Genomic DNA, 15,915 nt, shown 5'->3' on the forward strand with positions numbered 1-15,915 from the left:
GGCCATACCCGCACAATGCCATAACAGCCCCCGTGGTGCAGGGCCATACCCGCACAATGCCATAACAGCCCCCGTGGTGCAGGGCCATACCCGCACAATGCCACAGCAGCCCCCGTGGTGCAGGGCCATACCCGCACAATGCCACAGCAGCCCCCGTGGTGCAGGGCCGTACCTTGCCATGCCACAGCAGCCCCTGCAGCCCCCGTGGTGCAGAGCCATACCCGCACAATGCCACAGCAGCCCCCGTGGTGCAGGGCCATAGCTGCACAATGCCACAGCAGCCCCCGTGGTGCAGAGCCATACCCGCACAATGCCACAGCAGCCCCCGTGGTGCAGGGCCATACCCGCACAATGCCACAGCAGCCCCCATGGTGCAGGGCCATACCTGCACAATGCCACAGCAGCCCCCGTGGTGCAGGGCCATACCTGCACAATGCCACAGCAGCCCCCGTGGTGCAGGGCCATACCCGCACAATGCCATAACAGCCCCCGTGGTGCAGGGCCATACCCGCACAATGCCACAGCAGCCCCCGTGGTGCAGGGCCGTACCCTGCCATGCCACAGCAGCCCCTGCAGCCCCCGTGGTGCAGAGCCATACCCGCACAATGCCACAGCAGCCCCCGTGGTGCAGGGCCATACCCGCACAATGCCACAGCAGCCCCCGTGGTGCAGAGCCATACCCGCACAATGCCACAGCAGCCCCCCCGTCCCTTCCTCAGCCCATCCCCCTGCCCGGTTCAGCAGCTACTGCCCTTCCTATTAAGCACGTGGTACTCTGCTTCTTCATAACCCTAATTAAGGGGCTTTATTCTTATTATAGAAATTAAGTCTACTTGAAACAAAATAGCAATTTTCTGTTATAAAATGATGACTTTCTGAAAGACAGAAGATGACTAATGCACTCAGCAGCAGCTAATGACTGAGTGCCAAAAGGTCCTTTGCTTTTAGGGAGCACCAATCTGCTCCTTGCTGCTCTGCCATGGCCCACGTGTCAGAATCTACTGAATCCACCCCAGCCAGACCAGGTACCCCTGAAAAGGGGGCTCACAAGAAGCCACCCCCTCCACAGGGAGATGCCTTCATCCCACAGCCTGCCCTGCAGCAAGGGGCTCTGCTGCCAGGGCAGAAGGCCATGGGATGAAGGCCATCACATCACACATGGATGAGAACCACGGCAGGGGATGTTCTCTGCAGCCCCGTGCCTGGTGAGCCCCAGGGGGGATACAAAATGACCAAATCTATGGTACAGCTCGCCTAGGACAGGTATTAACACTGAATTCACTGTACTCATTGGATATCTCACTATTACACTGATCAGTTCAACATGCACAAGCCTGACAATCAACTGTCTCCTGCCCTGAGGAAGGTCTTGAGGGGAGTTATGGCTGCAAATACATATTATAAAGGGTTGGGTTTTTTTCCTAAACAACATCAGATGACCTAAAAAAATATTTTAGTCCATCTGGCATAGCTCCTCTTTCACTCCAGAAATTACTCCAATTAATTTTTGATTGCTTCAAGGGCAACCATGCCTTTCTGCACCTCAACCACCAGTGCCCAAGGAGGGAGACAGGCCTGCCTGGCTGAATTCACCAGTCACCCACGAGTAGCGGGTGACACACTGGTAGAAAAGCAGTATTTGCCACTCTCAGAGCAATCCACAAGCAGAAATTTGTTTTTATGAAACATTAGTCATTTTAGATAACAACAAATTGGTACAAATCCCATATTCACATAAATTACCAGCTTTGAATAGTTGACCCACTTTATAGCTAATGTTGGCACAAAATCTTGACTCTGAAATTTGAGGCAGATTGCTTTCAGTTTGGTCAACTTGGAAAGAAAGAAATGAAAAATATATTAATACAGGGCTCAGAATGAGGGCTTTTCATTTGAACCGAAACGGTTTTAATCTTGCAGCAATATAGAGACTAAACATCTTCTGCAAGTGTCCTGTTTAGATTATCTGCATTAGGTTTCCATTGCAGATAAATTCTGGTGACAGACAGCTCCAACTTGTCATTTGAGTACATCTCAGCAAATGCTGCTCTCCCTGTGTGTTGGTTTTGCCTGGCCTGGTTTTCGGTAGCAGAGGGGCCACAGAGGTGGCTCCTGTGAGAAGCTGCTGGAAGCTTCCACCACATCCAGCAGAGCCAATCCTTGATGGCTCTGAAGATGGACAGGCTGCTGGCCAAAGCTGGGCCAGTTACAAATGATGGTAACACCTCTGTGATGACATATTTAAGAAGAAAATCAAAGCAAAGTCGTAGAGTTTTTCTTTTAGTCAGAGAAGAGGAGGACGTGAGAACATGTGAGGGAAACAACATGGAGACACCAAGGTCAGTGGAGAAGGAGGGGCAGGAGGTGCTGCAGGTGCTGGAGCTGAGGTTCCTCTGCAGCCTGTGGGGATCCATGGGGGATGCGGAGATCCACCCCCAGCCCATGGAGGAGGTGCCCACACCAGAGTGGGTGGATGTCTGGAGGAGGCTGTGACCCAGTGGGACCTGGTGGAGAGAGAGGCCCCTGCTCCCTGGCTGGAGCAGCCTGTCCTTGGGGGGCTGTACCCCATGGAACAGTGATCCACGCCATAGCAGATTTGGGGGCACTGTCTGCCTGTGGATGGGACATTGCAGCAGTTTTGGGAGAACTGCTGCTAGTGAGATTTGGAGCCACACTGGAGAAGTTCACTGAGAACTGTCTCCCACAGGAGGGACCCCAGGGTCTCACAGGGAAGGACTCCTCTCCCAGAGCAGCAGCAGAAAATCTCAGTGATGAACTGACCAAAACCCCAGACTCTGCCTCCCGGGCTGTCGGCGGGAAGGAGGGAGGGGCTGGGGAGAAAAGGTGTTTTAAGGGCTTATTTAACTTCTCACTATCCTCTGTTAGCAATAAAATTCACTTTTGTTGCACCTGTTTTGCCCTTGAAGTATTTTCTCCTGGTCCTTATCTCACTCATGAAGTGTTTGTTAATTTTTTTCCCTCTCCTTTGCCCAGCTGTGGCAGAGGAGGGTGAGTGAGTGAATCTGGTGGGGGCCTGGCATTGGGCCAGTGTCAAACCACAACACCCTGCTACCATACTCCCAATGCAGAGTTTCAGAGCTCCACAAATGGGGCAGTGCACCCATTTCTGAAGATTGCATTTAAGTACAAAAGGTAACCACTTCATGCCTGGATATACCTACTTTTGTATTCATGATCTAGTGGGTTGTATCCCTGCCCATGGCAGGGGAGTTGCAACTAGATGATCTCTACAACCAAAACCCTTCTATGACTCACACTCCTTGCACCTAAAACACAAAAGTGTTTCTCATGTGAATTAACCTGCCAAATCTCTAGGACCACAAGCCTCTGCAGCTGTTGTAGAGTCACATGGGCTGTCCTTCACCTCCAAGGAGCCACAGCAAACTTGACTATTGCTGACTTTTCCTTGTAGGATTTGAAAATGGAGCCATAAGTTTTGGATGTAAACCCTGTTTAGATACATGATTTCTTAATGAAAATATGGGCTAATGGTGAAGTTAAGCCATATTCTAGGGATGTTATAAATGAATCAGAACAGTAAATCTGTACCAGAAATGGGCCAAAAATTCAGCTGAGCATCTGAACATAGTCTAAGCCAACACCAGCTTGCACTAGAAAATGAAACTCAGTCTTCTAGAGACCAAACTCTAATCCATCACCCAATCCTTCTCCTAAAAGATACCAAGATCCATCATTGTGTCTTCCCCTCTCCCCTCCAACTTCAATGAAACATGCCATGAAATTGCAAGCTGTCAGCAAACTTTTACCTTCTCTCTTGTGCTGCAGATTCAGTTCAAACCCCAATGCAAACTTCTAATCAGCAAAAACATTCATGCAGTATGTAGAAAATCTTTTCTTTTTAATAACACACAGAAAGAGGCCTGAGAGCAAAGCCATTGATTCACTATAACAGAACAGCGTGTCTGTTTTACAAGTGTGAAATTTCTTGTTGGTAAAGATTTGAGGTGATAAGCAGACAACTCCCAGGTAACCAGAAAGGAGAACTACACACAAAAGGTAGGTCTAATATTCAGAATACCTGCACACATTAACAATGTAATCCTGCCACTAATCATAGCTTGTAATGAACTGTGGCAATAGGGTTCTTGGAAATTGGATGGACTCACATAGCTTGTTATTTTAAATAAATACCATAATTGGTATGAAATCCCAGCAACTAAAGTATGAAAAACAGTATGAACTACCAGTCTTTTATGGGACAGAAAGAATTATCATAGCTATCCAAAGGCTAGTTTGGCTTTCATATGCTTATATTTGAATTTTACATCATCTTGCCTCCAACTCTTTGTAAAATGTAGAGGTTTTGTTAGTAGTGTTTCAGCTAACTGCAGGTATTCTAGGCTTAGCTTGTGTAGAATGGAAAGAAATTTTAGCCTTTTGCTTAAAAGGAGAGAAAAATTATATTTATATTGATAAAAGGAGAACAAGGTGAGGAAGCATGTATAAGCAAGAGCACTATGAAAATCTTAATATTAGATTCTAGAGGAGAGAATTGCAGATATTTCTCTTCTTATGATAGAAGATTCTTATGAATTTTCCTGATCCAGCAGGGAAAATTCAAGTGATCTCAAAGCCCCAAGGAGGCTCTGCAGGAGCCACTCCTGGCACACAGGCAAGCCAATATCCAACAGGCATGGGTGCTTACAGAGCCACAGTGCTTCAAGAGGTACAAGAAGACTCCTGTGTTATGGCAGTGTCCCTACTGCTTCTCCTGACTGCACACCTGATGCCCCAAAGGAGAAGCAGGGAGTGTCAGGAAACCTGGCTCCTGCCACCTGCCCCCTCTGACAGGTCATCACCATTCTCTGTTTCACTTCCTCCACTCACAGAATCAGAATAAGAATTTCTCCTTTCAGCCCTTTTGGTTGCACTTTTACATTATCATTGCAGGATATTAGATAAGCTTCATTATTCTGTGGTGGAGTGTCCAGATGAGCAATTTGTCCATTTTACAGACAAACTGAGATATTGAGATGCTAGCAGAGTAAATTGCCATAAGAATGGTAAAAATAGATGATTCACTTTTGTTTTCCTCTCTTAGCAGCTACCCAATGCTCATGGGAGTACAGAGGGCCCATCCTAAGAGCTGCCTTAAATGTTGTGTGTGCTCACTCATCTTAAAGAAACTTATGATACTTCTCTGTTGAACACTGTATGCATTTTCAACTTCTAAAACTGACACCAACTCCAGGGCTTCCCAGAGCCCTGCCAGCAGCTGGCAGCGAGCTGGCTGCTCCCACTGCCAAAGAGGATTAGTGCCCAATAATGCTGACTGGAGGTAGGAAAGCTAATGCTATTTCCAGACATGCTGGTATAAAAGCAGAGCGAGTAATGCTGTCTACAAAAGACAGTGCAATGGCATAAAGGGATTGCAGCTGGAGAGTATCAGGCTCAGAGGAACTGATGGCATGTTTTTTTCAAGGACATACATGTTCAGAAACTAATAGAAATGTTAAATTTTCTATAAAGATTTCCAGTGGAAAAGTAACATTACTTCCTATAAGCCTAGCTCATGTAAATAATGTAAGTAGGACACATTTAAATTTGTTTGATAGTTATCCAAAAAAGTTACTTACAATCTGTAAGGTGATATGCCCTTAAGCATTATGGTAGCATGTGATTTCATTAGCAGCAAAACAGGCAAAATATACTGCCAGCCAAAATCTCTTTTTGCCCCCACCAACAAAAGTTATCCTAACTCTTTATACTGCAGCATAGCTGCAGTAGGAAAAGACCTCTAAGGGGTTTTGTTTGGATTTTGCTGGTTCTTTTTGTTTTCACAGAACAGGAGACAATTCCCAGTCTACTTCCAGCAACCAGAACCCAGCAGCAGAAAGCCTTCCAAAGAGTGAGGAGAGCCAGCAGGACTCAGTGAGCTGCAGCACTCCCAGGGATCTGAACAGGTCACCCCAGCTCCCCTGGCATGTTCAGGCCCCAGAGCATCATCCTGACCCATGGAAGTAGGGATGAGGCTGAGATGACCATTTCAGAGGCAGCAGCTGATGGGTCAGCATCTAGAATCATCTGGACCACATTCTTCCTCAGCTTTTTTTTCTGGAGCTTTTCAAGGAAAACACTGCTTTCTGAATTTACTGAGATTTAATTGCCTTTCTTTGAACTGCTCCAAGATGAGAACTTGTCTCCAGCATGCCCTGGCCAGATGGGAAATGTTACATCCCTGGTCAAGTTCTTCTCTGACCTTCATCCTTCCCTGGGACAGGAGAGGACACCCATAGAGATGCTGACTGTGAGTGAGATGGGACTGCACACACTGCCACTAGGTTACAAATCCAGGCTGTTTGCCAGACACAGCTGAGAGGAGCTCGTTTATGGGCTGGGACTGCAGGGACAGGGACTCCAGTTTTGCCCTTGCTGTGCTTTTACCAAGGAGGCAGCCATCCTCTGGTAGGCCAGATTCTGGGACAAAGCAGAACTGAGTGCCAGTCTGGATCTGAAGAGGCTGCTGACTTGCTTGTAGACCTGCAAATGATTTGGTGGTATTTCTCAGTGACCCTTTCCTATGGTAAACTAAACCTAAATACTTTATTTCTTCAATTTCTTCTCACTGATCAATGATGGACTCAATCAAGGACATGACAGATTCTGTCACAGCAGGGCAGAGTACCTGATGCTGAATCTCATCCAAACCTCACAGTGCAGCCTCACAGGCCCTGCCATGAATGTGCTGATCCCAACACCCTGAGCGACTACCAGGAGGACAGAGTGTGGGATGTGAAACTTTGTCTTCCTTCCCAGACCCCCCTAAATACTTTCAGTATCAGGAAATTAATAAAAATGAGTAGAATAAAGGAATACACAAAGGACTACAAATATCCCCTTTGTTGTATCTGATTTGGACCTGGAGTGTTTCCCAGCTTCAGTCTAGCCACTTGATAATCTGAAGTGGGGAATGCTACATAAATTACTCATTATTCCCACCAGATGAGCTGTCAAAGACTGCGGAAACCAGTTCATGTTCACCTCACCTCTCTCTTCTCTTACTTTCCACTCTGCAAAGCTCTGTTGCTAAACAGTTTTGTCTCAAGACAATAAAAGAGACAAAGAAAGAAGGAAAGAAATAAAGAAACCCCCCACAAGTGTCCTGTAAGTGTACTTTGAACAAAAATCCAGAAGGATACAATGAAACCCAAAGCAATTGTTCTTCTTCTTATGCCCCACAGCTGTCAAGCAGCCTTCACAGCCTGCCTGGGGTTATCACCAATAGAAACACAGGTATGCAGCCCAAAGACTCCAGGAAAAACACAGATTGAACTCCCCTCTTTTCAGAGGTGATCCCTGGGAAATGCAAAGGCAGCTCTGGGGCACAGTTTGTGCATTTCTTGAGTTGCAGTGGCTTGTAGTTATTTTCACAGCAAATCTCAATGTCATAGTATTGCATAAATACAGAGTCCTACTGCTTTGCTGCAGCTTCTGCTCATAACATCTAGGAACTCCATCCTCCAGGCCACTCAACCCAGAACTTGGCACCACAACTAAAATAACACCTCATCTTGATATTTCTAAATTAGTCATTTTTATTAAATGTTTCCAACCAGTTGCCAGAACCTATGTTTCTGCCTGACCCTCATCCCTAAGGTTTCCTGTTTGTTTTTGTTTCCACACTGCAGACAGCACAAGTGGCAGAGCACTGTTACTCTTGAAAAAGATGTTTGTACATATGGGTCTGCCCCAAACACCTGGAAGTACTTGCAGCCCTGGAAAGGCAAGCCCAGATGCTGGGTGGCCAAATGTCATTTCAAGTTAACAAATGCTTCCTGTCATTGCTTTTGGGCCAGACAGGAGTGAACCATCCCTAGGGCTAGGAGAGACAAAATTCAAACCCAGGATGGAATCTAGTCTCAAGTCTCTCTTGCAATATCCTGATGTTTCTGGCACACTGCTGGCTGGGACATCTTGGCACAAGCTGCTGCTGGTTTGCTGTGCTGCACAACACCAGGCAGCACTTCAATTCCTCTGCAACTGCAGCACAGTGTATTACTGTGTGGTGCCATGGGTTCCAGGCCCTGCAGCAAAGGGCATTCAGCACAGCCAGGAACCACAGCAGCTCCCTCCAGCTGGGAGGCAGGGAGACTCTCAGGACTCAGGGAAAAGCCTGGAGGCCAGGAGTTCAACCCAGCACTAAATCCCTCAGGGCAGTGGAGGGAGGCTGGAACCCCGGAGGGTAGGGGTTCAACCCAGCACTAAATCCCTCAGGGCAGTGGCAGTAACACCAAGCCAGGAGAGGGCCCTGTATCTCCCTGTCTCACCAGCACAGTTCTTATAAAACCACTGAGCGGGTGGCTGGAGCTGCACCACTCTCTTTTTCTCAGTATAGATGTGGCAGCCAAATGTTGGACATCAGTTTGCTTTTACTCCACCATGATCTGGCTGGATGTATGACAGCTCCAAACTATGCAGGATCAAAGAAAAAGTGTTGGAAAGGCCCCACAGAGATCATTTGCTCCAGTCCCTCATTCTCAAGGCAGGATCAATTTTCCCCTCATCATTTTTGGTAGATAGAAAATTAGAGAAAGAAACCAAATTTCAGGGAACTGGGGTTCAGCTATAGCTACAGAAGTATGGTCTGGACAGGAATAAGGCTGAATACACTTATTCTAGAAAATCATGCCACAAAAATAGTGTCAGGAACTTGACTATTCTTTTCTAAAATAAACAAATCTGGAAGCTTTAAAATCCAGGCTTTGGGGTGAGAATTATTTTGTAATCTTTAGTCACCTACATAGTCAACCAATGCAGAAATGCATCATATCACATCCTAATAAACACTATGCAAATATTTTTGCAATTGAATGCTAATGATATCAAATATTATTAATATGCCATTTGGCACACTATTGTAAAAATTACATTTAACTATGTATTAACTGGAGTTGTAACAAATGATGTATTTAGCTAATTGTATGCAATTAAATTAGAATTAAAAACGGGATGTTTCATAATCTTCTTTGCTTTTCACTAAAAATCTAAGCAGGGAATTCAATAAATGAAAGCTGCTGGAAAATCACATGAAACATCAAGCACTGGAGATTAATATAACACAAGGCATCATATGTTGCTCATCTAAGTTTATTGAAAACCACACCAAGTCTAAATCTTTGCACACTTCATACTGAGCTAAACTTCACCTCTGTTTTTTTCCTGATTCTTCATTCTATCCATTATATCCCCCAGACTTAGATCTGTTGCATCATTATATCCAGAAATGAAAATAAAATAATTGTTTTTAAATCATGCCTCCCTATAGCATGCATGTGTGCTCCTTGCAGTTGTGTCAATAACTGGTAACACATATGAGCAAAAATACAAGAGTTACAAACAGCAGCAGGGTTTGTTTTAGGAGTTTGCTCTTTGCTTCCCAGTTAACTGCTTACACATTTGTGTAAATATTAAATGTCTGGATGTGCTCAGGCTTTCAGAGAGAAAGACTGGGAACTCACCCTGTGGCCCATCCTTTTTTGGACTTAGTTATTTCAAGGATTTCTCTGCAGGCATTGATCCAACTTTGTACAGGCAACTGTCCTTACAGTACTTACAACTCAGTAAAAAGGACTTGTGCATACAAATTTGGCCACTAGTGATACAAATGAACAACTTACATGCACATGTAAACAAAAGACAAGAGCAGTTGCTTGTGCAGCACCATTGTATTAACTTTCTCATTGTTCTGGGCAGCACACAGACCCCTCTGAATGCAGGGTGCACACTTGACCCTACTTGTGGAGGTTGACCTTTGCATTCACCCATCTCTCTCTCTCTCTCAGGAAGCCCTGCCCTGGCTCCTGCTGCAGTCACAAGTGCAATCATGCCCACTATAAAGGAAGCTGGATCAGCTCTACCCACCACACATTTCAGATTGCATAGTTTCAGCTTAAAGCTTTGGCAACACATCAGGACTTCTCTCCTAATGACTCTAGCTAACTTTAGCTGCTGCTTCTACTATTTCATGGAGGCATCCATATCAGTGGAAAGCTCTGGACATGTTTTAACTTTTGTATGGGCATCATTCTTTCCGTCTGCAGGGATGGAAAGGTCTGGAGAGGTCCACAGTCTGCCTGCACCCAGGGATTTCTCCTCAGACCCAAGGAGCAGCAGAGACAAGTGAGCTGCTTTGTCTGCTCAGAAATCCTTATTTGCAGCCCGAACTGACTCCTTTTTCCATGTCTGTGCTTGCTGCCTGCCAGAGGAAGGGGTGTTATAGGGACATGAGAGGGGCAGGCATTTGCACAGCAGGAACCTGCAGAGGTTCCTTGCTATCCCTGAGCCAAGGCAGCAGGCTCAGGCCTCTGTGCATGGGAACACCCAGTGCCAGGAAATGAATGAATAAGCACAGAGACCAATGTTCTGGCAGGTTTTGTCCCACACTGCAGGGAAAGCTTGAGGACCCTTCATTTTAACTCCTTGTTATTTATTTAGACATAAGGGATCTCCACCTGCTTCTAGATACTCATAGCCTGCGTGTTTTAATTCCTAGCCCAGTGGGCATATCAGATAGTGAAAGTCGTAAGATCAGATATCCTAGCTAAACAGAGGAACTGCTTTCATGCACCACTGCAGCTATCACCCAGGACCTGCTGGAGCTGGGGAAAGCTTCCATTTGCCCTGCTGGTGTTGGCAGGGGTTCCAGCTCCAGCATTTCCTGCCATCCCCCGCCTCACTGGCATGTTCTTCAACACCCTTCCACCCAACAGTGGCAACTCAATGAAGCACTGCCACAATTTAAATAGTTATTTGCATTTCATTAACAATGACAACATTTATTTTAATACAGTTAAATCAGAGTAGCATTTAATTTAATTTTAACAAGATAGTTATTAAGCTAACCAAATATCAATTGATTGCTGAAGAGACCACATTGTGAAACAAATAAGTTGAGAAATAAATCTTGTTGCCAGGCCATTAATGTAAAATCACATAAATAATAAACGTCTAATTAGGTTTTCTCTAATGAAGAGCTCCAACTGTTCACTGACATTCTCTGGGATGGCTGGGGCCTTCCCAGGTTGGCTCTTAGAAAAGAGGAGCCTGATCCAAGCACCCAGAGCTGTACAGACACACCCAGGCTGGGCAGCTGGCTTTAAAGAGAAGCTCAGCCTCCCCATGTGCTGCCTTGCTCTGCATCCCTCTGGCCACTGGCTATTCAGAGACCCAAAGCACCTCACTCAGGTGAGGGTGGGAATCCAAAAGTCAGGAAGCAGGGATAGCAGGGATCCAAAAGTGGAAATCCAAAAGTCAGGAAGCACCAGGGGCTGCTCCTGTCAACACCATGGGGCTGTAGGGTCTGGGGGTCATTCCCCCAACAAGTCCCACATCCTCACATTGTCCTCAGAGTGAACAGTTTACCAGATTTCCCTGCAAATTAGCCTGCATCTGGAACACCAAAAATGGGTCAGTTACAGGAGACACAAACATCTCCTTTTCTAGCATTGCCAAGGACTTGTAATTTTCATCCATCTGTATGTGTGGATATCACTTTCAAGGGGGTTGTTTGTTTGCTTATTTAAACACAGATCTCTTAGGGAGATCCTTTTCTGACCATCTGCTCTGTCCAGCTGTACAAAACAGGCCAAAAGACCTCATTCAAGCAATTGTGAATCAAGTCTGCAAGTTCTGCTTGAAGCTTACCAAAGTACCTGCAGGCTTGATTTAAAAGCTTTAAAGTGACAGAGAATATCCACCAAAAGTCCACAAAAATTACTCCAATGGTTAAAATCTACCAACTGTGAAAAATGTTCACCTTTACTGAGCCTGAATTTATCTAGTTTTAATGTTTATTCACTGCCTCTTCCCATGCCTTCTTTTGCCAGCTACAGCAATCCCTCAGCTTCTGCCTCACAGAAGCTGAAGCAGAGCCTGCCATCAAGAGAGGGCAGGGGCCCTTCTCTCTAGCAGCATGATTTTTGGAGGGAAACCAGAGCAATTTCAAGGAAAAAAGGGTCAGAAAGCCAATTCACTAAAATGCAAGTGAGTTACATCATAGTTTTCCTTTTTAAAAAATAACAATAACTCACAGCTCACATACCCCTTCCCCTTAAAAATTACATGAAAATAAGACTGACTGCACTGAGCCCATGCCCCAGATAACCCACACAAACTGCACTTCACCCAGAATTTCTCATACAGGGACATAACCTCTCTTGCAAGGGGGTCACTGGGGGAGAGATAGTTGTGCTCTGTTTGGTTCAGTTTATGGATCACCAATGTGCATATTAAGTTCCAGTGAGTGCCCAGTGAGAAGCTGCTGTCTCTGGTAGAGCTGTTGGAGCCTCCTAAGAGCTCCTCTGCCTGCATCACATTAGGAAGGTGGCACCAAAGGACCACCACCTCCCATGGATGGCACTGGCAGCAAGGAATGAGGGGTGAGAGGGGACATGGAGAAGCTTGGAACCATGCACATGTATCCCCTTGCTCCTTCCAGCTCCCAGGGGGGGTTTTCTGGGTGAACTGTGATCCTAAGTAAAACATGCTGGAATAGTCACACCCATTAGACAGCCTGGGCCTGCACACCTGAGCTCCTGCAGTGAAGGCAGCTGCAGTTCACATTGAGCTGAGACCACTCTTCTACTGCTGTGAGACCTGTCCAGGGGATCAGACACAGGTACAGACCCATTCTGCACAATTCTGCTGTGCCATTCTGAGGCAATGAAGCCAGCAGAGTCCATGACAGCAGTGTCCTCTCTCCACATGGTGTCCAGCTCCAAACCCAACCCTCTCCACTGTCTCTGCCCACCTCACTTGGTTACACACAGGGAGCAGGCCTTGTGCAGAGGCTGTGACAACACAGCACACAGAGCCCTAATTACAATAAAAGCAGCAATGTGGATTTGTCAGTGTTACATTACACAGATCAGAAGCTGTGATTTTTAAGAAGGAAGCAGCTGTTTTGGAATATGATCTATTTTTCCAGGAGGTTAAGATAAGTAGTTTTCAGCTAATTATTTTGTGCCAAACCAAGCAAATCATCTCAAAAGTGAACTTCATCTCAAAAGTGACCTAGTCAGCTTGGAAGACTCAAGAGTTCATACCAAATTTTACACTTGACATTGAACATGGAGCTGGATGAGTGGTGGCAGCAAGGGATCTAACCTACTTCAGCTGAATTGCTGACAGCAGGGTTACAGCTTTTAGCCAGCTGCAAGGTAACCACACTTTTTCTTGCATCTTTCCATTGCTATTTTCCAAACAAGTAACTTTACACATCTGGGAAGAAAACAGAAAACTGACCAAAAAAACCCCCAGTAATTGAACAAAAACCAGAAAATATGAGGGGCCTTAGACTATATAAGCTGTTGGAGACTGACTGAAATAGCCAAGGCATGGCTATCCCTTGGACATCAGAAAGAAAGAGTTCCCATGGTTTTGTCTTTTTAAAATATGTTATCATAGAGGCATTATCAGCTTTTCTAATTGGTTAGCATTGTGCCTGTTCTCAGAGCCAGCCAGCAATTAGTTTTGCTAGGCACAGAGGAAGCTTTTAGCAGCTCATCACAAAAATGACTTTGTGGCTGGCTTCTTCCCCCCTGATCAAAAATCAAGCTATGCAAAGACCAGCACAGTAATCCCTTCCTATCTCATCTGCTCCACCTCACTTGCAGGTGTTCCTCTGCCACCTGAGCAGCACCATTGCCTATTTATTACCCAGGAGCAATGTGCCAGGCAGGGTCTCACAAGAAGCACGAGGGCTTGACTGCTTTCCCTCCATCTCTGGAGCAGGCCCACCTCATCTCCCAGCCCCTGGGAGCACAGCAGCCACCACCAAGGGGAAAGGTAAGATCCTGCTCCAGCCACATCCCCTTGGTCTTGGGAGGCATCACACCCTGCCCTGGTACACATCAGGAGGCAAGGACAGTTCTGGGAGCAATCATTGCTTGCTTAGCTGCATAAAATGCTATCAATAACCACAATATCATCTAGTAATTGATTATTAACTCCATCAGCTGAGGGAGCTGCATCATGACTTAGGAATTACCTTCTTTCCTGCAAAGATCTTCCCCCAGACAGGACTCACTAAAACCTGCTCAGCCCAGCATATCAGTTTCCAGGTAGAAATTGAAAAAACAAAAAGGGAAAGAGTAAAGCCAAGCACAGCAAGCATGCAACAACAGTGTTGTGAGCTCAGATGATGTTAAATGAATTAATTCGATTCATTCTCAAATTTAATTGGCAAGATTTAGTGGTTCACATTAAAAGCATGAATAACTATTTTGTTCTGTGAATGACTATAGTTTAGTGACTCCATGTCAGTGTATTTTGCCCAGGGTAAAACTTGCTATATGAATTATTCACTGCTGGGTGAATGAAATGAACGGGGTCATGCTCATAGACAGGATGCCAGCTGTGGTTATTTGACATGACGGGGCACACTCAATGCTGACAAAGGACAATAGTTAATTTACAATGTGGTACTGGGGCTCAGTCATTCTCCTTAAGATCTTTATAGAAAGCATGGCACTTTTTGTCATGTACTCCACATTAAGATGGATTCCATGTGCCAAAAAACACTGAAGCATAGCTCACTTTTAAAAATGTTCAGTAGTTTAAAGGCAAAAAAAAAAATAATCTACCTTCCTGTCTTGTTTGGCTGAAACATTGCTCCAAAGAAAAAGTGTTTAAGAGCAACTTAAAAACAAATGAAGGAACACATCTATATATCACTGGAACATCTTGTCATAGATGCAGTAGTTGATAACTCTTAGGAACCTCTCCCTGATAGGAAAGGATCTGGAAGCCTCTCACACAATGAGGTCTCAGACTGGGAATAATAGAGCTTTTACCTAAGCTTTTACCTCCAAAGCCAAGAGAGAGAACATCCTGGACAAAGTTTCTGCACTAAAGTATTTACAGTGAGCAATCAGAGTAGGACATGTCCCAGTCTTCTTAAAAACCTGTTGCTTTAATACAAGACATTTGTAATCTGGAAAGACTGATTCAGTGCAATTCAGCTTGATCTGACAAATGGGCCACAAAAGTTTACTTATGCATACTAATGATACATTCATCTTCACTTTACACTTCTCAGCTGCCTGCTTATTGCAAACATCTGTGTTGCTGAAATGACTGGCATTACAATTCATTTATATGGTTTAAAGCTAGTGATGGAGAGGGAAGGGGCTGTGAATGGGCTGAATTGATGTCCTGGTGTGTATGAAAATAACTTCATTGGTAACTTCCAAACCACCAGCATGGCACAAAACTTGTGTGCATGAATATTGCATTGATAATTGCATTGATAATACCTATTTAGTATTTAGAAGAAAGGCTAAAGCAAAGATAACTAAAAGGCAGCTTTGATTTTCCCTCCATGTCACACACTCCTTACCATACAGTTGAGGCAGAGGTTGCTGCTTTGTAGCAGCTCCATGGCTGTTCATCACCAGTAAAGCAGCTCAGTTCCTAATGCCATCCCTAATTCAAGTATTTTCTTGCCTTATGCAAGAAAAATGGTACACTTTCAAACTATGGTGTGCTGGAGACTGTGCCTACCTCTGAAATGAACCTGCTTGGATTTGCTTTGTTTTCATCCCTCCTGATACTAGATGATTTGGCATAAATCCTGCCTAAAACATAGTTCTCACATGGTTAAGAGTAATGGGATATTTCTCCTTGTGATGGAGAAAATTATAGTAATGAGATAGTTCTCCTTGGTATTTGCTTTTAGACCAGATGGCACTTCTGCTTTGTAGCTGCATGTGAAGTATTCAATTTCTGGACTCATATTTCTTAGGCATCCTAAGAAGTAGGATATTTCTTAGGATTTCTGGAGATCCTGGATACAGGTTAGTATACCAAAAAGGCTCTCAAGTGGTCTTCAGAGTCTTTCTGTTCTTGGACATCCAGGTATTATCATTATTTCAC

Source organism: Ammospiza nelsoni, chromosome 8, assembly GCF_027579445.1.
Source record: "Ammospiza nelsoni isolate bAmmNel1 chromosome 8, bAmmNel1.pri, whole genome shotgun sequence".
Taxonomy (NCBI): domain Eukaryota; kingdom Metazoa; phylum Chordata; class Aves; order Passeriformes; family Passerellidae; genus Ammospiza; species Ammospiza nelsoni.